Source organism: Monodon monoceros, unplaced genomic scaffold (assembly GCF_005190385.1).
Source record: "Monodon monoceros isolate NGI ecotype Baffin Bay Population unplaced genomic scaffold, NGI_Narwhal_1 Super_Scaffold_16, whole genome shotgun sequence".
NCBI classification, from domain to species: domain Eukaryota; kingdom Metazoa; phylum Chordata; class Mammalia; order Artiodactyla; family Monodontidae; genus Monodon; species Monodon monoceros.
Window position 1 is genome coordinate 96,989,929 of NW_021703772.1, and position 23,714 is coordinate 97,013,642.

Here is a 23,714-nt window from a genome sequence, read left to right on the forward strand (position 1 = left end):
GGGGTTGTTGTGAACCAGTTATACAGGGCACAAAAGATGTCATTTAGCTGTCAGTACGGACAACCCGGGACCCAGGGCTGCATGTCAGTGACTGCCTTCAGCATGCTAGGAGGCTAACAGACAAGACCATTTTCTGGTTTCCAGAAGTCTTTGTAAATCCCCTCATCCATTCTTCACCACAAACTCGTGACTGTCACATCTTCCTAATGAGAAAACTGCAGCTTGGAGCAGATAAGTGGGGTCACCTAACTAGTAAGTGACAGAGCCGTAAACTATCTGACTCAGAGCCCAAGCACCTGGCCTTCAAAGAACTCTCGCTGGCTTCAGAAAGGTCTTTGGTGTCAGCTTGTGTAACGTAGTATTTTAAGGCAACACAGGTTCATTGTATAAAATCCCAAAGGTATAAAACTCAGGGTTGGGAGACTGGGATTGACATATACACACTACTATACGTAATTCCTGATATCACTGAGCTGCTGAATCAAAGCCAAAGCTTCCTAGATCCAGACTTCATGTTATGTCAGAAAAAATGAACCTATATTCATTCAAGCAATCGTGGTTAGGTTTTTTGTTTCATGCACCCAAAAGCATTCCTAAATAATACTGATGGCAATAGACTACAACCACCAAACTTATAAAAACAGGACATGCAGTCGGTGCTCTTCCTCTACATTAAAATAGAAGGAACTGCTACAGTAGGTCATTTAATGCTTCCATAAAGCCACCTTCCTAAAATTGCACTTGATAAAGTCTAGGATAAATGCTGGAAAAGCTCACCAAAACAATTCAGCTTAATCAGCATTATAAAAATATTCTGGATGGAAATGCAGCTTGGTATAATAATGGAACGACCACTACATTAATCAGAAAGCATCAACTGAAGCTCTTAGTACTACTAATGCTATCTTAAGCAAGTCACTACTCTTCTCCTCATTTTTCATCTGTACAATGAAGAAGTTAAACTGGGTAACCCTGGGGTCCCCTTCAGATTTGATATCCTGTGTAAATTGTGAACCGAAATAAATTATCTTTAAAAAGTCACATGGGGGCTTCCCTGGTGGCACAGTGGTTGAGAGTCCGCCTGCCGATGCAGGGGACACGGGTTCGTGCCCCGGTCCGGGAAGATTCCACATGCCGCAGAACGGCTGGGCCCGTGAGCCATGGCCGCTGAGCCTGCGCTCCGCAACGGGAGGGGCCCCAACAGGGAGAGGCCCGCGAACCGCAAAAAAAATTAAGAAAGTCACAAACTTCTTCTGTGGCCTCCCCATTTGCTGGCTGCTTTCCAGCTGCAATAGCTGACCTTCTAATGCCTTGCATCAGCCTGAAAGGACAAATACACCTGCATTTGTCATAAATACATCCAGTCTTTTCAAAGCGCTTTGGAACAAAGGTGGAGGCAGTTCGTACCATGCAAACCACAGATGCAACACAGAGTCCAAATGTTTTTTTTCCAGAAGGAAGGTGCCTCCCGGGGCACAGTGCTGTTTGTCAGTATCCAAAGACTGAGGTCTGCCATCTTCCAAAATGGCTGGACCATGGATGAACTGATTGAACTTTTCCCTATCTTCACCCATTGCATGTTAGCTAGTTACCCATTTTCTTGTTTTCAAAATTAGCAGGATCTTTTTGTCTTCTTGTGCTTTTGCCCCTGATCTTTCACTAAGGTAAAACTAAACTCCCTACAATAGATGGCTCTCTCAGTACTTCACCCCGTTATGCTGCTTGCATACTCATTATTGTCCAAGCTACAGTGTTATTTTTCCATGATTTAGCTTGTTTTGTGCTGTGTGGTGAATTCTGAACGAGGCAACCAGGCTGAATAATTTGATGGGCTTTCAGGAGGATACTCTGACGTCTTTTTCTCTCCCTCACCAACTCACACAGACCCATTCACATGCACAAGGCCTGTCAAAACCCCAGTGCAGAGTTGCAGGCATTGTGGACAGGTATAGTTTGAGGGCTGGGGAGCCAGAAAGCAAAAGGGTACCTCCTGATCTCAGGAGCCTATGGTCAAGCGTCTACAGATACGTGCAGTGAACACTGTATAGGGTTATAAGGCAGAGTAGAAGTATGTGCATGGCACCGTAAGCCCTCAGGAGGGCTACTTAACTGAACGCAGTGTGGGAGGGGAGATTCAGGGCAGCCCTCCCCCTAGCAGAAGCCCACATGTGGTGAGTTTGGATAGGACAGGCTGGCGGGTGTGCTCAGAGGGACGGCTGCTGATTTTTCTAACCCCTTCCCCACCCTTGCCCCTCTTCTCTCTGTTCTCTCCACTTTCCTACCTGCTCTCACTTCCTCAACAGTCTTGGCCTGTGTGGGGAAAGCTGGCATTCTGTAGATGCCACCAGCCAAACAGGCGGCCCTGCTCCCACCAGGCTATCTGACGCCACACCTGGGGCCCACCTCGAACCTTCTCGAACCAGGTGCTTGGTGAAGGAGCCCAGAGGCATCTTCTTACAGCCAAAGGGATTGGTGTTTATAAAATCTGGTTTGGGATTGTTTTACAACACTGTGGAAGCTGGAAATACGGGATCCAAACAACCAAGGCCTCACAGTGCCTTGGCAGTTTGCAAGTGAACAGAGTGATGGAGGAGTCTTGTGGAACTTTCCAGAAGGGCTGGGAAGAGGCTTGGAGTCAAGGAAGGGCGAGTACAGAGACTGTGGCCAAGGAGGCGTGGGGCTGGTGGGAGCCCATCAGGGAACTCGCACCTTGTCCTTGATGCTAGTAGCCCTTTAGAGCCGTGGGTCTCTCCCACAGGAACAAGGAAAACGGGGGACCACGGATAAAAACCTTCCAAATGATTAAGGGCTGGTAAATAAGGAAAAGAGGAGAAAGGGAAGCCGAGGGCCTGGTGGTTAATGCCAGTCCCCCTGGGATGTGATGCACTTTCAAACGGGGCCCCTCCTCTTCAGTGTTCACAGGATAAGACAGAGAGGGTTTCTCTCAGTACCGGGACTCTAAAGAAGACTTCCTGATGGTGAGTGCGGTTAATGTTCAGATTCTGGGGAGGTAATGTCTCCTCCTCTCTGAAGGACTTTGAAAGAAAGACCCTAACCCTACCCCCAACCCTGGATGGTTTACAGTGGTCCAGCTCAGAGGGAAGGCAGCTAAATGGATGCTTGGGTCCCTTCCAGTCTTCAGATGCTCTATTTCTACCACGTGGTGTCTGTCTGGAAGAAGCTGTATGGCCTCTAATTCCATCATAAAACCAAGGGTATGTTAAATACCTGTTCACTGTAAAACTCCAACCACTCTACTAATACAAACAATGTCCACCTGCCTTCCCTTTTAAACTTAGAAACCAGAATCCTAATTTATTAAAGACAGGGATATAAATCAAGCAGGATAACTCATTTGGGTCATTTAATATTAGACAATCCCTGCCCCCCGCCGACCCCCTTAGGAAATATACTGACCAACTTGCTTTATCTTTTAACTTGTAAAAATAGTTTCTACCGTAAACATTTTCAAACACATGGGAACATAGAGGCGACAGCGTAACAAACCCCCGTATACTCATCACCCTGATTCAAAATTAACAGGTCTAACAAAATTAGCAAGAATTGCTTCCTAGTCAATGTCATCACTTGGCCAGTTCGCAGTCAGCTTGCTGAAATCAGCCTCCAGACAAGGACCCGCATTATATTCGAGTACATGTGGTGGTTACGTCTCTGAGGTCTTATGCCTTTACTGTTGCGGTGACGTGTAGAATGCCATAAATTCTGAATTTGTCAGCTTGTCTCTTCGTGGTGTCATCTTATTTGTTCCTCTGTTCCCTGTATTTCCAGTAAATGCAGCTTGACTAAATTCAGGTTCAACTTTATTTTGTCAAGAATATTCCTGTCCCTTGCCCCAGCTGCGGCTAAGGTGCTCAGTCCTTCCAAGGAACCTAAGGCCGCGGTGGGGTGAGGTCCTCACTTCATCCAGCGACTAGCCCCGTGCCCAGCGGCCCCTGCTTAGCACTCACCCGCCTCCATCTCGGAGCTGGCCTGCATCTCCTCGGCCCTCACCCTGCACGACGATGAGGTGATGGTCACGGAGGATAAAATCAATGCCCTCGTTAAAGCAGCCGGTGCAAACGTGGAACCTTTCTGGCCAGGCTATTTGCAAAGGCTTTGGCCAATGTCAACATCGGGAGCCCCATCTGCAACGGGGGGGGGGGGCAGGTGGAGCTGCCCCAGCAGGAGGTCCTGCCCCTTCTACCACGGCTGCCCCAGCTGAGGAGAAGAAAGTAGAAGCAAACAAAGAAGAACCTGAAGAGCATGATGATGACGTGGGCTTTGGTCTTTTTGGACTAAACCTCTCTGGTAACATGTTGAATGAAAAGCTGAGGTCTTTGCTGGGGAAAAAAAAAAAAAAATTCCTTAGGTGGTATTGAGTGGTTTGTATTTTAGGGGTCCACGATGACTGGTATTTCCTCTCTCAGTGGCGCTATCACTAATGAGTGAGTTCGGGATGTGACAGCCTGACCCCTCCCATGTAAACATCCCCATCAACCTCTGACTCATGGTTTCATCCACTGATGATCATTGCCTGAACCAATTACTTCACCAGGGACTGAAAAATGGGGATTTTCTATCGTTTTCTTGGTATTTATTTTCACCTTGCCTCCTTACATATTTTAGGTTCAATGAAGAAGAAATGATACAAAAATATGCATCCATGGATGTGGATCCTGATACAGGAATGAAGAAACACCTCTCCACTGAAACTAGAGATCGTGATTTGGAAGACAGTGTTAGGAACAAAGGTAGAGACGAAAAGTCTGAAATGGGAAACAGGAAGAGGGTTCTTAGATTGGCAGCCTTGAGTCTTGGGACCAGGCAGGTTTGCACACTCTGGGCAACCGTCATCTTAGCTATAAACTAAGCCCAGAGAAGCATCTGGCCTTATAGCAGCTGAAAATAGAACATACAGAATCAAGAATGGAAAAAAAAAGAGGGAAAGAAGGAGGCATTTCACTTCTGAGTGAAGTTTGGAGACCCCAGGGCATCACTGCAGTAATAGAATTCAAATCCACATGCTTCTGACAGCCCCACTGGGCAACAGGCATGGGTGAGACTCTAGTAATGGAGGCCTGAATGACCTCCCTGACTCCACTCGCTGGGGGAAGAGACGGACCACTGCCGGCATCTGCAAGCAGCCCTCACATAGGCTGGCAGGGAAGCCCAGTGGGGACACCACCTGCCATCAATGTCCACGGGGAGGGGCTGATTCTCAGAGCACAAGCCTGGTGCACACCTGCTGCAGCCTCCCTCCTCCACCTCTCTGCTCCTGGAACGCCACCTTCTCTATTTCTCCTTCCAGGGAAACACGATCAACCTCATTTGTTCTTTTCCCTACACAAGCCCACCTAGAGAGCAAATTGATACCATGCTTGCTTACACAGTCATCACCCTCTTAGCAGCTGCTTCTGGGGGACCAGAAGGATGGTACGGATAAGTTGTCCCAGCTGCCACTGTGCAGTAATTAGAATTTCCTGCTTATAAAAGGTTATTCTGATCACACGACCACTCCGAGTCAGGAAGGAAGAAAAGGCGGGAGAGGGGCAACCTCTAAAGGAAGCAACAATGCTCTGCAGGGGCCTCCCTGTTCAGCTCAGGAGGTTAAAAGGCAAGGACAAAGGATGGAAAGAGAGACATGCAAGTCAGGACGAATTTTTTAAATATGTGCAGGTCGTGGAGGAATCGTCGCATCCAGAGAAAGACCCCCAATTCACAGAGGTTTATGAGTGATAAAGAAGACAACAGAAGAAGGTTTTTTGTTTTATTTTTTTTTTGCTGTACGCGGGCCTCTCACTGTTGTGGCCTCTCCCATTGCGGAGCACAGGCTCCGGATGCGCTGGCTCAGCGGCCATGGCTCACGGGCCCAGCCGCTCCGCGGCATGTGGGATCTTCCCGGACCGGGGCACGAACCCGTGTCCCCTGCATCGGCAGGCGGACTCTCAACCACTGCGCCACCAGGGAAGCCCCAGAAGAAGGTTTTTAAATGATATCTGGAGCAAACAGAACAAAGGGAGACTCACTGATTGGACGAAGTGTGACAAAATTAATAGGTAACACAAAACAGAGTGTTAAAATTCCAACCGGGCTTTTATCTCTCCTAGCAATGAGTCTGCAAATTGGACAGTGTAAAGCTAGTGTCCCAGAAGACAACTGAAGTCCTCATCAAGCCAGGAGATAGCAGGAAACCATCAATCTATGGCAATGAGATAGGGTGCCGGATCAGCAAAATTACATTTGGGATGTGGAGGAATGTTCCAGAAAAACTTCAGAGAGTCTCTTAGTAGCTCCCCTGGGCTCTTGGAGAAGCCAGGAGACAGGAGTTGAGCAAATACCCTAGTTCCAGAAATAGGGGAAGGCTGATTTCCAGAAACTTAGGCAGTTCATCTTGACCTAAGTCCTCCTGAAAAATGTAAAATGGACCGTTAAACAGGTTGTTTGTGAGCATCACAAAAAGACACAACCTGATCTCTTGGCATCAATGTGAATTAACTAAAAAGAAGTCATGTTCTGGACCATCTGTTAATGAGATCCTCAGGGCAAGTACCTTAGAAAGTCACTGTGAAGCTCTTAATTGAGGAAACTGTCCACAGTTAGAGTGAGATGACAAAACCTCCAGGTGAGGATTTGGTCTTGTTGCTTTTCAGTTATGTTAAATAGTAACATAGACAATGGGACTCTTAAGGAAACCTCCTTCTATGCATGGGAGGGCAAAGCCTGGTAGACACACAGGCTTAATGAACAGAGCAAACCTCCATTGAATGACTACCCGGTACAGGCTCCAGATGTGACATGCTCTGGGCACCAAAGATGAAGACCTTGTCCTGAATCAAAGATCTCACTGATACTACAAAGCTACCGTAATCAAAACAGCATGGTAGGCAGAGATCACCTCGGTGCTTTGTGACCACCTAGAGGGGTAGGATAGGGAGGGTGGGAGGGAGATGGCAAGAGGAAGCGGATAGGGGGATATATGTATATGTATAGCTGATTCACTTTGTTGTAAAGCAGAAACTAACACACCATTGTAAAGCAATTATACTCCAATAAAGATGTTAAAAATAAATAAATAAATACTTAAAAAAAACAAAACAGCATGGTAATGGCACAAAAACAGACACATGGATCAATGGAACAGAATAGAGAGCCCAGAAATAAACCCACACACACTTACAGTCAATTAACCTTCAACAAAGGAAGCAAGAATATACAATGGAAAAAAGACAGTCTCTCCAGCAAATGGTGTTGGGAAAGTTGGGCAGCTGCATGTAAATCCATGAAGTTAGAACACACCCTCACACCACACACAAAAATACTCAAAATGGCTTAAAGACTTAAATTAAATGTAAGGCATGATACCATAAAAATCCTAGACGAGAAAACAGGTAAAACATTCTCTGACAAAACTTGTACCGATGTTTTCTTACGTCAGTCTCCCAAGGCAATAGAAATAAAAGCAAAAATAAATAAATGGGACCTAATCAAACCTAACAAGCTTTTGTACAGCAAAGGAAACCATAAACAAAACCAAAAGACGACCTACAGACTGGGAGAAAATATTTGCAAATGATAGGACCGACAAGGGCTTAATTTCCAAAATATACAAACGGCTCATACAACTCAACAACAACAAAAAAACAACTGAATCAAAAACTGGGCAGAAGACCTAAACAGACATTTCTCCGAAGAAGACATACAGAGGAGCGATAGGCACATGAAAAGATGCTCAACATCGCTAATTATTAGAGAAATGCAAGTCAAAACTACAGTGAGGTACCACCTCACACCGGTCAGAATGGGCATCATTAAAAAGTCTACAGGCTTCCCTGGTGGCGCAGTGGTTGGGAGTCCGCCTGCCAATGCATAGGACGCAGGTTCATGCCCTGGTCCGGGAAGATCCCGCATGCCGCGGAGCGGCTGGGCCCGTGAGCCATGGCCACTGAGCCTGCGCGTCCGGAGCCTGTGCTCCGCAACGGGAGAGGCCACAACAGAGAGAGGCCCACGTACCGCAAAAAAAAAAAAAAGTCTACAAATAACAAATGCTGGAGAGGGTGTGGAGAAAAGGGAACCCTCTTGCACTTTTGGTGGGAATGTAAGCTGGCGCAGCCACTATAGAAAACAGCATGGAGGTTCCTCAAAAAACGAAAATAGAGTTTCCATATGATTCAGCAATCCCACTCCTAGACATATATCCAAACAAAACTATAATTCAAAAAGATACTTGCACCCCTATGTTCATAGCAGCACTACTGACAATAGCCAAGACATAGCACCCTAGTCTGGGGGATCAGAGAAAGCTTCCCTGAGTAATGTGTGTTGAGAAATGACAAGGTATAGGCAGGTGGGGACTTTGAAAGACACGTAGGCATGGGAATTAGGCTGCATAATGATAGCAGTGGTAGCAACGACAATAACAACAAAATCCAGAAGTCGCTGCTATGCCTTGGGGACTGACTCTATGCTCTGCTAAACACTGCATACCTCTATTTGGTCCTCACGCTCTCTATTTTGCAATCGAGGAAACTGAGACTCGGCAAGGTTGAGTAATATATGCAAGGTCACACAGCTGCTAAATTGAGGAGCTGACACGTAGCAAGACAGTGTAAGAAGACAGAAAACTTACATTTGCTGGCTTAGCAGAATTAAATGCCTTTCACTTGACTATTTTCTAAACAACACACTTACAAGCACATATTTATTCGCCAAGTCTATCCATTAAACATCTAATCCAGGGCACTATTCTGAGCTCAGAGAAGATGGTCTAACTCCCAAGGCAGATGGACCTTTAGCTAAATTTATAGCCAATTAGGGCATTTCTTCCTATGGAAAGCTAGGTACGTGTTCCATCAGAATATTATTTAATGGCAAGACCCCAGGTGGAATGTTCTAGAAGACCTTTAGCAATTGTGCACCGCATGCTATTTAAACTAAAAACAACACTGTGAAAAACTGCACTTCAGTACAAGCCACAGAGAACACGCCGAAGAGAATTGGCCGCCCGAAAAGGAGGCATGATGACTGAAATATTTTCCAGACTATTACATCCTGGAAGGGTTTAAACAGAGAGAAGAAAGACAGGGAAGGGAAGGAGGATGATTTAGGGTTTCATTTAAGAACAACAGGATTAAATTAACCTTGGGCGGGGGGCGGGGGGGTAACAGCAGAGGATGGTGGAGAGAAATACTGTGCAAGATGTGAGAAGCTTCCCAAAGGAGAAGTATGCTGGACTGCAGAATTTTCCAGCCCAGCAAAACAGGCAAAGCCATCTACAATTAAAGTCATTTACAAGCAAACCTGACCAATTGCTGAGAAAATATAATACAGGCTGAGTCCTAGTTTTAGGAACAGACAAACTAATATCCCTAAATTGGGAAAAACTGACTATTCCTTGAGATTTGTTTTCTTGCATTTTGTCAGTCTCATTTCCTCAACTTTAAAACAAATAGCGACGAGCAAGTTCCCCAACTTGGTGTACGGGTGTCACCGCGATTATAGTTCTAAGAAAATTTCAACCCAGAGGAGAGGTGAAATAGACGTTTTTAAATGTCTATTAACTGAACTATGATATTAATAAAGCCGCCTTCTTAATCCTAGTTTATTTATAATTTTCAGTCAGGCTGCAGAAATTCTAAATTACACAGAGCAGCCAAAAGATGAAAAGAAAAGTTGCAGAATTAAAACCCAGCAGACCTAAACATTTATTGACTTCTCAGCATACTGAGAAAAATAAAGGTTTGCTTGTGGGGGAAAGGGCGGGCGTGACAGGCCCAGCTTTGCCAACTCTGGAAATTATCTATAAACAGCCTCGGCCATCCTCACTGCTGAGCTATTTTCAGAGACAGCACCCAGCTCCTGGTACACACACCAGAAACACTGTTTGTGCATTGCTGCCCCCTGCTGGCCATATGGAACTCATTTTGTCCAGGGCCCAAGGAAATGCCATTTGCAAATTTCAATTGCTTTTCAATTCCCTTCCTCCCATCCCTCACCTGCAAGAGCACTCTCCGGAAGGACTCTGTTAGGAGACAATCCATCTGAGCTAATGGGCAAATGTCCCTTATGGTGCAATTAGTGGGATTCCTCCTACTGTGACCCCCAATGACCCTCCATCAGTGTGGCTCACCGGAAGCAGTGGAAAATCTGAAACACACCGTCTTGCTGCTCCAAGGACCGCTTTATGAAAATATTCCATTGAATTAAAATTAATTCAAGCCCTAGTGGTTTTTCTTCTCAGAGGATCCAGGGTCAGCCAAAATGTCAGCCAGCCCCTCCCTCCCTCCCTTCGTTTGATATTCATATATGATGCCTCCCTCTTAGTGGAGAGGCTGCTGCATCCCTGGAAACCAACCCATGTCAAATACCTCTAAAGATGGAGGTTCTGCCCGAGCTCCAGAGCCCCCTGAGCTGCCAACAGACCAACATGCTAATGTCCACTGAGGCCTGCTGGGGCTGGTCTGGGTCTTCATTTTTATAGCCAGGCTCCTGGAAAGCGTCATGCTTTGGAAAGAGTGGAGGGAAGGAAGAGATGACTACATCTTCATCGTACTGGGTGGAAGGAATCCAAGGGTTGATAAGCTATCTGCCGCTCTCAGTGAACACAGTGGTCAGTTCTCGGCGTCTTGTCCGCGTCAACTGTGCTGGCCAAGCCTCAAGTCTCAGGCCCAGTCTTAACAAAACCCCTTCCAGCAGCCCCTCCCATTGTGTTTGTCCCTCTGGGCTTCTCTGCCCCACCCCCTATGCCCAGTTATAACCCTTGGCCTGTGTGTGCCCTGGGGTGGGAGGCCTCTTGCTATAAAGCAGTGGTTCTCGAAATCCACTGGGAACTTGTCACAGATGCAAACTCCTGGGCCCCAGTCCAGGCCTAATGATTTAGAAACTCTGGGTTGGAGCCCAGCAATCTACATTTCACAAGCCCTCTGGGAGATTCGGATGTTCACTCAAGTTCGAGAACTGGCTGCCAACGTCTTCCATCTTTCTCCACGCACCTACTTCCAACCAAAACTGACTCGTGGCTATGACTTGTTAACGCTGATGGGGGAAAAATGTAAAAAGCCTGACAACCGTTCTTGAGCCCATAATAGACGCTGTCTATTCATCCTCGGAAGCCTCGATGATTGGGAAACCTCTTGGGAGAGCTTCCCGTAATCCTCAAGACGCTGACCAGGAAGACGGATCATTCCTCTCCCCTGTGTGAGCCCTCCGTACTGGTGCCTACAGTCGTCACAGAGCGTCACTGTCCCTTGTCATGCGGAGTGTAGTCCTGGACCAGCCTCATCTGCATCCCCTGGAACCTTATTAGAAATGCAAGACCCCAGGCCTTATCCCAGACCTGCTGATCTGAATCTGCCGTCTTCTTGTTTTACTGGGTGCGGGTGGGGAAACTGAGGCTCAGAAAGGTTAAAGAATTTGCCAAGGTCACATGATAGCCAACTGGTGGATTTGGGATTAGGACCCAAGATGGCCTGTGTGCATGTGGCCCTGTAGATTTTCTTTTCTACCACATTCCCTCTCTCATTCATTTCGCTGTGCTGTCTTTTCTTCTATCAAATAGTAATAGTAGCGGTCACAGTGAACATTTATGATTTCCTTCGTTCCAGGCATTGTTCTTGGCGCTTTGCACGTATTGTCACACTGAAACTCCCAATCTGCCCTGTAAGGAAGATATTCCTATTGATGAAGACACCAAAGCCCAGAGTACAGGAAAACAAACAAAAACAAAAACAAAAACCCTGTCCAACCGCTGTGCCTCCTTCACAGATGGCTGTGCAATCAACGAGATTAAAAGTTCAAGCCCTCTGCCCACACCCCACCCCAAATCACCCTGCCCACCCCTGCCCAGTCATCTTCAGGGGTTACCCACACACCTGCTCTTTCCCCTCCCCGAGTTTTCAGTCCACACAACTGGCTCAACTGCATCCTTTTCCTTAGCTTTTCAGTGACGTTGAATGCTGTCACTGACGAAGGAGACAGTGGTGTGGATAAGAGAAAACCATGGAATATCCAAAATGTGTTTTTTCTGCCCTATAAATATGGGATATGATTTAAATTTTCCAAAAGGTCTATTCTCCCAAGTCTGGCTCAGGTTCCTTAAAGAAGCAGCCCATGTTTCCTGAGTTGACCCCAGTTCACAGAGGGAAAGGGGTGTCCAGGACAGGCTGAGAGGCAGGGCGGCCGGGGCAGGATGGTCACCCCAGAGATGCCACCAGGCGTATAATCACAGGGCGCCCTGGGTGCTGGCTTACCCGCGTGGGAGCACTGCCAGTTAAAGTGAGCCCCTGGTTTTATAGGGATTCTCTTCTTTTCAAAGGCAGCTCACCTGGAGGAAAGAATCCAGCCTCAACTCAATTTCAGTTTCACACCACACTCCGGAGTGAAAGGACGTGGGACCCTAGTCACCGGTCCGCCAGGACACTGGCAGCTCTCAGCGGGCGTTTCGCAGTTTCACAGCAGTGGCCGCGAGACTGCCTTCAATAGCGCACCTGCAGGGATGGGCAGCCCAGGCGGCCAGACCAGGGCTGTTTGGACACAACACGCTGAAATCAAAACGCTCCTTGGAGGGTTTCTCCCCACATGGCACACGGGGGTGTTCGCAGGAGTCGGCTGGGGACCGTGCGGGAAGGAGGAGAAGCTGAGGAACCGGTAGGAATCAGGCAGGGGGACCCCTCCCTGCCGCTGTGAGATGGGGATGGCGGGTCTTCTCCGTCCTGACCCCGCTCCTCCCCTTTCTTAATTCTCCAGGGCCTTGGGGCTCATGCTGCCTTCCTGCTCTCACAACAAGCTCTCTGGCAGCCCTTGCTATCAGCTTTAGCAGGCCTTAATACTAAATTCTAACTTTCTGATTTTACAGTGGAAGTGACAGATTTCTGCACGTTAAAGGAATTTTCACCACCTTGAGAATGGGGGTGCAAGGAAGAAGGGCGGGGGATGGTGGTACCGAAAGTGCGAGGGATGGGTGTGGAGAGGATGTAGGTGAGGCGTAGGGACGTGGAATTTCTTGGTCTTCCTAACAACACTTTCTTTTTCTCTGCCCAAATATATGTAAAGAGAGAGAATCTTCTTTGGGCTTTTCTGCACCCCAAGTTTCCTCCATCGTAACTCTTTGGACTGGAATTACAGATTCCTCCACTTAGGCACCTGATCTGCCTGGAAGCCTCCTGTGCCGACTACAGTTTTCCAAAAGTGGTCCAGTGTCTCGCATCCCACACGCTCCTGCCACAACCCATAAGAAGGGGGTTTCTCTTCCTCCCCCATGAATCTGAGCAGCCCCAGTGACCACTTTGATGGACAGAATAAAATGCAAGTAGATGTTCCAGCCAGTCCAGCTAAGTTCACGTGGATCGGCGAGGAACCCCCTAGCCAAGCACCCCCCAAATTCCTGACCCACAAAATTGTGAGCAAAATAAAACGGCTGCCTTAAGCTACTACTTGGGTTTGGGGCAAGCTTATTAAACAGCACTAAGTAATCAGAACAACTCCTCGGCCCCCAAATAGCACGTTATTTGAAAACCCTCTATTAGTCAACCCTCTGGGTAGAAGCACAAAGCACCCTGGCTAAAGTGTAAATGGCGTCTAGAGAGAGACCACCCATTCATCCCTGAGCACCGTTAGTTCAGGACTTTAGGACCTAGTAGGACTCAGAGAAAATGGGACATTCTCCCTACACACCACAATATGGGGAGGCAGGGGCGAAAACCCAATGTGTGCGGGTATTGAGTCGGGGGAGCAGCCTGGGGTACTGACCCCTGGAGGCTGGTACAGCCCTCCGATAAGGCCCAGAGCATCTTGCAGACAGCGTGAGCCCCCTTTCTTTTGAGTCTATGCTGTGTTTCTAACACCAAAGAAAATACATTTCTGCAATGAGTAAAGGACCACTCTGGGCTTCAGCTGCAGGTTGGGCTGGACCCTGTGTGCACTTCAAAGATTCTCACGTGGAGGAAAACCATTTTCCTGGGAGCCTACAGGACTAGGAACTTGCTGGGGGCAGGGTGGACAGGGGCAGGATCCCTCCCGCTGGGGTCTGTACTGGTCCACAAATCTTGGCTAAAACCCTGGGGGCCAAATGTGGTTAGGAATTCAGAATTGCCCAGATTTCAGAAAAGTGATACAGGACATCTACTGTGTGCTACAAAACATCCCCTGCAGATTCCAGGAAAGAATCCTGGAATCACACACACACATGCACACATTTCTACAGCAAAAGGCATGAATTTTTGCAGTTTGATAAATGCCATAAATAGCCTCGTATCAGGTTAGTCCAGGTTTTACTGCCAAATAAGTTATGGTAAATTTCAAGTTTGCAGAGCTTTTGGGGTCTGGAATCATGGACCTCTTTGGTTCATATTTGCTCAGGTTTTCTACCAAGGCCATGTGTCAAGATATCATTGAAGAGGTCTTTTCCAAGCCAGATGCTGTGAGATGTTAGATGTCTGCTTTCTTGGAGTGTTTATCTCAGCGGTTCCTGGGGAGCACACCCCCGCCCCCATAAACCTGCCATCAGCCCTCCCCATCTGGCTGCCCGTCAGACAATGAATGAACACTTTACACTGAATCCCCATTTTACAGATGAGAGCACTGAGTCTGTCAAAGATGCCACATTTAGTTGATGGCCAAGCTGAGCCTTCAACCCTGTGCTCTGAATGAATCCTGTGCTCTAAACACAGGGATTTAGAAGTTAGCTCCAGCTGAGGGTGAGAATGGGGAGAGCTGGGGGAGTGTGAGAGATGTGGGGAAGATCCGGGGACTGTACAGGAGGGGTGGCATTTGACTGGCGCTTGAAGGGCAAGTAGGGTTTGAGCAAGCACGGGATGGGACAGCTGATGGGAGGACGGCAGGGCTGGGCGTTCCAGCCAGGGTCCCCCACAGACAAATGCAGGCAGGGGAGCACGAGCTTCTACTGTGAATTCCCAGGGATCCAGTTCAGCTCAAGTGTAGGTTGTATGAAGGTGGCTTGCAGAAGCAAATGCCCTAAAGGTGGTCTGAAGGAATGAGGGGAAAGGAGACTTTATCTGTAAATGATTTTGTCGCTAAAAAAAAGATTTAAAAATGTGATATATTAACATGTGTCACTTTTGAGTACACACGACACACTATTTTCTGTGCTTTCTATAGCTTTAAATTTTATTTTAAAAGAAATCCAATCAGTGTCACTAGATTTTGGAGGCTCTTGTGTTCCAGACTAAAGACTTGGGATTTATTATGTGGGTGCCTTGTGAAGGGACCATTTTGATTGGGAGCATGACCCAGTCAAAGCTGTACCTTGGGACCAAGATTCTGACAGCAGCGTCCTGCAGCACCAGACTGGAGGAGAGAGAGTGTGCAGACAGGGAGATCGGCCACAGCAGCTACCTACAAGCTTCATCCAACAGAGGAAATGAGAGACACACCCACCAAGAGGAGCTAGCCAACAATGAAGTGCAGGATGGAGCTCGCCCAGCTTCTGGCAGATGGAAGTCAGAGGCAGCAAGATGCGGGGAGGGGCCCTCACTCTGCAGAGCAATGCCCCACTGCTGGGCTAGAAGGTGGGCACCAGTGTCCTGAGCCTACCCATGAGAATCTAACAGGGACAGGCAGGTGGATGACCCATGATTAACAAATCATGGAAAGCCTCATTCCAGGAGGGATGGATTGATAAGGATAAGAGCAGCCTGAGCTGGACAGTTACCAGGGAAACCTAAGCCGCTCTCGGCACCCTTCTTCACAGGTGTTCTGGCCAGAGCCCAGCTACCCTTACAAACATGGCAGTGTTCTCTACAGAGGCAGTGCTCAAAGTTGAGCAGGCCACCAGAAGCGCCTGGAGGAGACACAGACATAAAGAACAAACAGATAGATACCAAGGGGAAAAGGGGGGTGGGATGAATTGGGAGATTGGGATCGACACATATACGCTATTGATACTATGTATAAAATAGGTAACTAGGGCTTCCCTGGTGGCACAGTGGTTGAGAGTCCACCTGCCGATGCAGGGGACACGGGTTCGTGCCCCGGTCCGGGAAGATCCCACATGCCGCGGAGCGGCTGGGCCCGTGAGCCATGGCCGCTGAGCCTGCGCGTCCGGAGCCTGTGCTCCGCAACGGAAGAGGCCACAACAGTGAGAGGCCTGCATACTGCAAAAAAAAAAAAAAAATAGGTAACTAATGAGAATCTACTGTGTAGCACAGGGAACTCTACTCAGTTGTCTGTGGTGACCTGAATGGGAAGGAAATCCAAAACAGAGGGGATGTATGTATACGTATAGCTGATTCACTTTGCTGTACCGTAGAAACTAACACAACATAGTGAAGCAACTATACTCCAATAAAAATTAATTTTAAAAAACATCACCTGGAGGGCGGTTTAAGATCCAGGTTAATGGGCTTCACCTCCACAGTTTCTGAGGGAGCAGATGGAGTGGGGGGTGTGCAAGGGGCAACAACCTACCTATCTCGAAAGTTCCCAGGTGATGCTGGCGCAGCCTGTCAGAATCACTGTTTGAGAATCACAGCTCTAAAACCTCTAAGCATGGTCTGAACTCCTCCCTCAGGTCATAGGCACTCAACATGCCTCATTTAAGCTTCACAACGCCCATGGCAAGCAGCCCACAATTCATAGAGGAGAAAAGTAAAGATTAAAGGTGCTAAAGAAATTACCTAAGGTTACACAAGTAATGGGCAGCAAGAGTAGGACTGGGCTGCTCTTTTTTTTTTTTTTTTTTTGCGGTACGCAGGCCTCTCACTGTTGTGGCCTCTCCCGCTGCGGAGCACAGGCTCTGGACACGCAGGCCCAGCGGCCATGGCTCACGGGCCCAGCCGCTCCGCGGCACATGGGATCCTCCCACACCGGGGCACGAGCCCGTGTCCCCTGCATCGGCAGGCGGACTCTCAACCACTGCGCCACCAGGGAAGCCCAAGGGCTGCTCTTTTTTTTCTGCTCTGTTTTTCCTACATTACTTGTTCCCCAAAGCTGGCCCTCAGTGATGGCTGACAGAACGTCACAGGTCCAAGCTGAACTGAACAAAATGTGAGTTTTTCTTAAGGTGAACCATCTGAACTCAACTGAATGGACTTTTCCTTTCCTTAGCTGTATAAGTCCATTTATATTTTAGGGAGTTAAAATACTGTTACCGAACGATGGTGGCAAGAGATGGTCTTTTTCTTTCACTTTGTCCCTTTTAAAATCTCCTTACTTGGCAAAATAGACATGGGAAGACCTAATTTCAGTCCCTTCTCTTTTGAAACTCCTGGCAACGACGCTCTGCCAGGCTGTCTCCGGGCACCTAAGGGGCACCTGCATCTTACAGAGTACAGATGGCTCAGAGTGACCTGTCTCATGGGACGTGGTGGCAGAGCCATGTGTGCCCTTGAGGCCAATCCTCTACCCACTAGCCCTATCACAAGTTCTTCAGAGGGCCCTGTCCCTTACGGAGGCTGGATCGCCTTTCCCCAGCGCTGCCGGAAGCCACAGACACAGGACCAGAGGGAGCGCGGGGAAGCTTTTCTCCCCAGCATTCTGACTTGGCATCTACCAGGTAGTCCTCGGGCATTAAGGAAGGTCCGTGTCAATTCAACTTCTTGCTATTTGCATTTATTTCTACTCTTAGACGGTTGTTGGGATCAGGGGGGAATGGGTTGGTGTCCCAACGTGGAAGCCCCTGAATCAGACAAAGGAAAGCTCTGCTTCCTGTCCCTAATGCCATATAAGTAAGCGGTGGCTTCCACCCACACCAGAAGGCAGTGCAGTGCAGGGTGTTGGCAGGCGGGCTCTGGTGTCACCTGCCTGGGGCCACCCAGTGGCTCTTGCTCTCCCAGTACTGGTGGTGTGACCTTAGGCAGGCTACCCAATGTCTCTCTCTGGCTTAGTCCCTCATCCATTAAATCGGGGTAACAGTACCTGCCTCAGGGGGTAGCTGTAAAGAGTCAATGTGTTAGTATATTTAAAAGCAACTAAGAACAATGACTGTCATACAGAATACATTTGGATGTTGTGTTTATTACAACTCAGTTGTTCGGAATCATTCATGGATGCCCACCACCCTCTCAGAGGGCTCTGGGGAGACAGAGGTGGAGAGGGCAAAGTTGTTCCTCTCCAGAAACTCCGTTGGACAATTCAATGAGTGATCTCGTTATAGAGGAAGGACTATGTTTGCAGAAGCCCAGGCTAACATGGGAGCCGGAAGGATGGGCACAGTGAGAGGTGGGGACATGTGTGTTGACCATTTACATCACAGGGCGGGGCGGACCGGAAGGCTAATGATGGCCTCCAACGGGACAGGGACTCTAAATCCCACCACGTGCTAGGCCAAGAGAAGGTTCTGGAAGTATCAGAATGGCACTCCACATTTTCAGCCACATTTACACCAGCAACTACTAACTTGGCACAAAGGGAAGGACAGGAAAGACCATAAATATTCTCAGCTCAAATTTTTAAATGACTGAACAATTGCAGTAACTCTTCAATGTTCATAATTATTTGAGGGAGGGAAGAACCCTTTGATCCATTAGAGGCACATACGGAAGAGGAAATCCCATCGTATGAATGAAGGCCCAGTACATTAAAAATGTGAATTAAGAATTAAGGAACAAACAAAAAAAGAATTAAGGAACAAAACAATGGAATGCTGCCAATTTTTAAAATAACTGCTGTACGAATTGCTAATCGGTATCCAGTGTCACAGTGGCTCATTTGTTCAGTAAGAGCAAAAAAAGATAAAGGTCCCTGAGGTGGTGATGGGGCAACCAGCTTGGTGAAATCAATTGTGTACAAAATGTCGGAAAGGCCTTGACCCTTTGGGAGATGCTTCCAAACGTCCACCTGGGAAATTGAGCTCCGGGTTTTTATATTGGATCTGGAAGCCTGGAGGTGCATGAGACCACCTCTGTGGTGTGATGAGGCCCCTTTCCTCACACGGTGTACATTCTAGCGGTGGACACAGCCAACAAACGAGTAAATAAATAAATAAGAAGGTAACTCCAGAGGGATTTAAATGCTATGAGGAAGATAAGATGCACCTCACAGGAAGACGCTGGAAAGTCAGAGCGCTAAGGCCAGTGACCACCTAATATCCACTTGTTCCTTCTTTATTAACAGCAGGAACAAGCTGTTAATATTCTTAGCTGACACAAGTCCCTATCTCTGGCCCCATCCTCTGCAGCTCCCCCCATCAGAGACTGGCAGAGATACGCACACGCCGCGAACGTGAGCTCTAAGAGCCTGGGTCCAGGACACCTGACCACCCACGCCCTGCTAAAAACGCTTCATTGGATCCCACTGCCATCAAGATGGAGATTAAACTCCTGCGCTCTCAGGCCTCACCTCCATCCCCATCCCCTCCACTCCGTTCCTAAATGTACATTCTTGGTGGGGTCCCCAGACATCATCACGCTGAACCAAAGCAATCCACTTTCACTGCCATGTGCTATCTGTGTCCAGCAGGCGTTGGGCAGATGACTCAGCCCCATCACCTGTCCCCTCTTGAGGGGGCCCAGCTGACCCTCCCCCAGAGCTGACATCATGCCTCATCTGCCAGTAGAGAGAAAAGGTCCAGAAAACTCTGCCTGCCTCACAGGACAGGTCCAGTCCATCAGCAGACCCCCACTGAGCACCCGCTGTGCATCAGGCACTAAGCGTACACATGGGATTCAAAGACGAGCGAGATGACACTCCTGGAAAAGACAAGATTCTAATCTGAAAAGACACATGCACCCCAATGTTCATAGCAACACTATATACAATAGCCAAGACATGGAAGCAACCTAAGCGTCTATCGACAGGTGAATGCATAAAGATGATGTGGTACACATATACAATGGAATATTACACAGCCATAAAAAAGAATGAAATAATACCATTTGCAGCAACATGGATGGACCTAGAGATGATCATACTAAGTGAAGTAAGTCAGAGAAAGACAAATATCATGTGAAATCACATATATATGGAATCTAAAAAATATACAAATAAACTTACATACAAAACAGAAACAGACCCACAGACAAGAAAACAACCTTATGGTTACCAAAGGGGAAAGGGAAGGAGGGATAAATTAGGAGTTTGGGATTAACATACACACTACTATATATAAAGTAGATAAACAACAAGGACCTCCTGTATAGCACAGGGAACTCTACTCAATATTCTGTAATAACCTATATGGGGAAAGAATCTGAAAAAGAATAGATATGTGTATATGCATAATTGAATCGCTTTTCTGCACACCTTTAACTAACACAACATTATAAATCAACTCTACTTCAAAATTAAATAAATAAATAACTTTTTAAAAACAAGGGGGGAAAAAAAAACGAGTGAGGCAAGGTCTTGTTTGGATGGAAGATGGTGGCCAAACAGGCATCATGACTGAGGTGGGTACAACTTGCTGAGGGTATAAAGTAGTAAAGAGCACAGGCATTTCACCTGCCTGGAGTGGGGTGAGGGAAGCTTGGAAAGCTTCCTGGAGGAGGTGTAGCCTAAGCAGAGTCCTATAAAGGAGGTGGACTAAAATTCTTGGTGAAGATGGCTGAGGAGGGACATGGGAGCCGCAGAGATGCAGGGGCATAAACTAAACATGAGAGGGAGGCAAGCAGGGAGGGAAAGAGAGAGGAAGGGCAGTTAGCTGGGGCCGGGTCATACAATGGCCTGTATACCACTGCCAAGGAATACGTAGTCTCTCACCCAAGGGCAATGGGGAGGCAGCCCCGCAAGTACTTTCAGCAGTGAGTGATGGGCTCCCACTTGCATTTTAGACAAATCTCCCTGAAGTCTGTGTGGTGGATGATTTGAGGAGAAGACGTGGCTGGACACGGGGAGACCAGTCGGGACTCTGGAAGCTACCGATCCAGTCTGAGAGGACAGGGTGGAAACAGCAGTGATGAGACTGTACCCGGTTGATGCCTCCTGCGCTGGCGGGCAGCCTGGTTCATGGCTATAAACATCCATGGGAGCAGCCGTGGCAGTGGCCCTTCTTCCCCCTCCCCTTCTCTTCCTCACACCCCATTTCATTAGATGCTGAGGGTCTCCTCGTGATGGAAACACCAGAGCCCCAGGCACACACCACACGACTCCCAGTTTGCAGTCATCAAGTTCAGTGACAAACGATGCCTTTGCCTTATGCCTCGGAATTCCTATTAAACTTTTATAATATTAAACAATTAAAATACTCTCCTAGATTTCAGTCTGTGCTTTCTTCAGGAACATGGCCAGTGAGATAAAATACTCAGTGGCTCCTTATTCCCCAAATAGACATTTGACAATATGCTTCATGCCCTGTCTGATATCAAAGCAATCACACTAGAGTCAGGCTTCCAAAAAATGTGCATTTTTTTCATGGCAACAAATAATAATAATATGACAAAAAAACTTTTTGATGAGGCCATAATTGGTGAAGCCAAGCTCTGATAATGAGGGAACAGGATATTTATGAGGATCTATTCTGCCTTTATTAGTGTGGAAGGTGGATGGTGGCACGATCAGTAAGGCAATTCACAGCGACTGTAAATATGCCAACGGCATGCTAGACTAATAGGAAAAATGAAAATGTAGTACCTTTTCATGCTTGTAGGTTTTGCATGTTCTTTACTGCCACTAAGCCCCCAAAGCCGATGCCCACCTACCCCCAACCTGCAAACCCTAAAGAGGGAAGTAAAACCTTGTTACAGTAGAAGGAATTCAGCCCAGACCTGCCCTGTCCAACATGGCAGCTGCCAGCCCCACGTGGTTCCTGCTCATTTGAACTGAGGCTAGACTGAATTGAGAAATGCTGTACATGTGAAATACACATCTGTTATTGAAGATTTAGTGCAACAAAAGAATGTGAACTAGCTCATTAATATTTTATCATTTTTTACACACTGAAATAATATTTTGCATAGAGTCAAATAAAATATATCAAAATTAATTTCACCTGTTTTAACTTTTTTAAATGTGGTTCCTGGAAAATTTTAAGTTATAGATGTGGCTGGAATTATACCAGACAGTGGCCTAGAGCACAGGATTCACTCAAAAGGCAGCCATCGGGCTTCCCTGGTGGCGCAGTGGTTGAGAGTCCGCCTGCCGATGCAGGGGACATGGGTTCGTGCCCCGGTCCGGGAAGATCCCACATGCCGCGGAGCGGCTGGGCCCGTGAGCCATGGCCGCTGAGCCTGCGCGTCCGGAGCCTGTGCTCCGCAACGGGAGAGGCCACAACCGTGAGAGGCCCGTGTACTGAAAGAAAAAAAAAAAAAGGCAGCCATCAAGGATGAGTTGACCGAAGAAGCCCATCTCTGTGGACCTCTAACAACTCATTAGATGTTGGTCCACCAGGGGACGGAGCTGTCATGAAACCTAGGAACAGAGCAGGTGAGACAACCTCAAGGTCCCTCACCCCAGACCTCAAGCTGGCATCTTCTCCCAGGACACCAAGGTACATCAAGTGGAAGGAAATAAAATTCAATAACAATTTTTATACTGAGCTATTTTGCTGTTGCTCATTAGTTAGCTGTGAGCTAAATTAATTTGAGCTTGATTGTCCCCTAATTGGAGAGGGACATAAATCCAGCTGAATGTGCTATTATGGATGGCACCCTGATCCCGCACAATCTCACGCTTCTGTTTTCACGATGGTCTGCACGAGAGGGGAGTTCAGCTCTCCATAATTACAATAAAAATGATGTTTATTGACCAAGCACATTATAATAGATGGAAATGTGCTAGGTCGTAACGTTTTTTTCTCAGTGAAGACAATGATCAAGTCTTTACAGAGTTAATATGTTAAAGCCTGATTATAATGACTCAGGAAATTACCAATTGGTATTAAAGTTAAGAGTATAAGCCACTTACTATGCCAGTACGTTTACAGTGCAATAATTTACTATTCCTCCCCAAACACAGAATAAAAACAACCTTCTATAGACATATGAATGGTTTCCACACACCCACATAGGTCACTGACTTTTGTTATCTACAGTTTTACCCATAAAAGATGTTGAACAGATACTTGTTCAAAGGAAGACAGTGATATAAAGGAGAGAGAGACCAAAAAGGCGTTGAAACTGAGGCTGGTTTCTGACTGGCCATCTTTGCAGAAATTGTGGCCAGTGGTATCCATCCATACCTGAATCTTACTAATTTTTCTGATAGTTAAAAACATTTACTTGTAAAACCGAATGCTTGTTGAGGTAAAAACTGCCCACAGATTTGGACAGCAATAACATAATTCACGCCAACTGCGAAGTAAAAAGATATATCAATATCTAAGCATTTATTTCAAGCCAAGCTATTTTCTCTTTCCTCTCTTATAACCGGAGGGCAACAATTCAGATGAGATAAATTTGACTAGAATGAGAAAGATAAGATTCTATTACGAAATCAATTTTGTGGTGATTGAGGGAGTGCTCTAGTCACATGCTACGCTGGGCACTAGATAAAGGAAATTCATCCACGATGCTCCCTGACTACTGGGACTTAAAGACATTCTGTGGAAAGAGTAATACATTCTCCAGGTACAAAAATTATAAAAGGCATAAAAACATATAAATATATATAATGAAAAATGTCCTTTCCGATCTCCTATCCTCCCCACATCAGCCTTCCCATACCCAAAAAGGTAACTATTTTTATTAAGGTCTCATGTATTCTTTCAGAGTTTCTTTTGCTTATATGACACATGTAAACAGATGGTCTTATTTTTCTCTCCTTTTCACAAAAGTAGTCTATCACACACACACACACACACACACACACACACACACACACACACACAC

At 47.0% G+C, this 23,714-nt stretch overlaps 1 protein-coding gene and 1 pseudogene across 1 annotated transcript in view; one reads left to right on the forward strand and one right to left on the reverse strand.

Moving 5' to 3' along the window:
• GPR39 (G protein-coupled receptor 39) overlaps positions 1 to 23,714 on the reverse strand; it is a 221,891-nt gene that overhangs the window by 107,889 nt on the left and 90,288 nt on the right. The window lies entirely within an intron of this gene.
• Positions 648 to 4,974, forward strand: LOC114896967 (annotated as a pseudogene).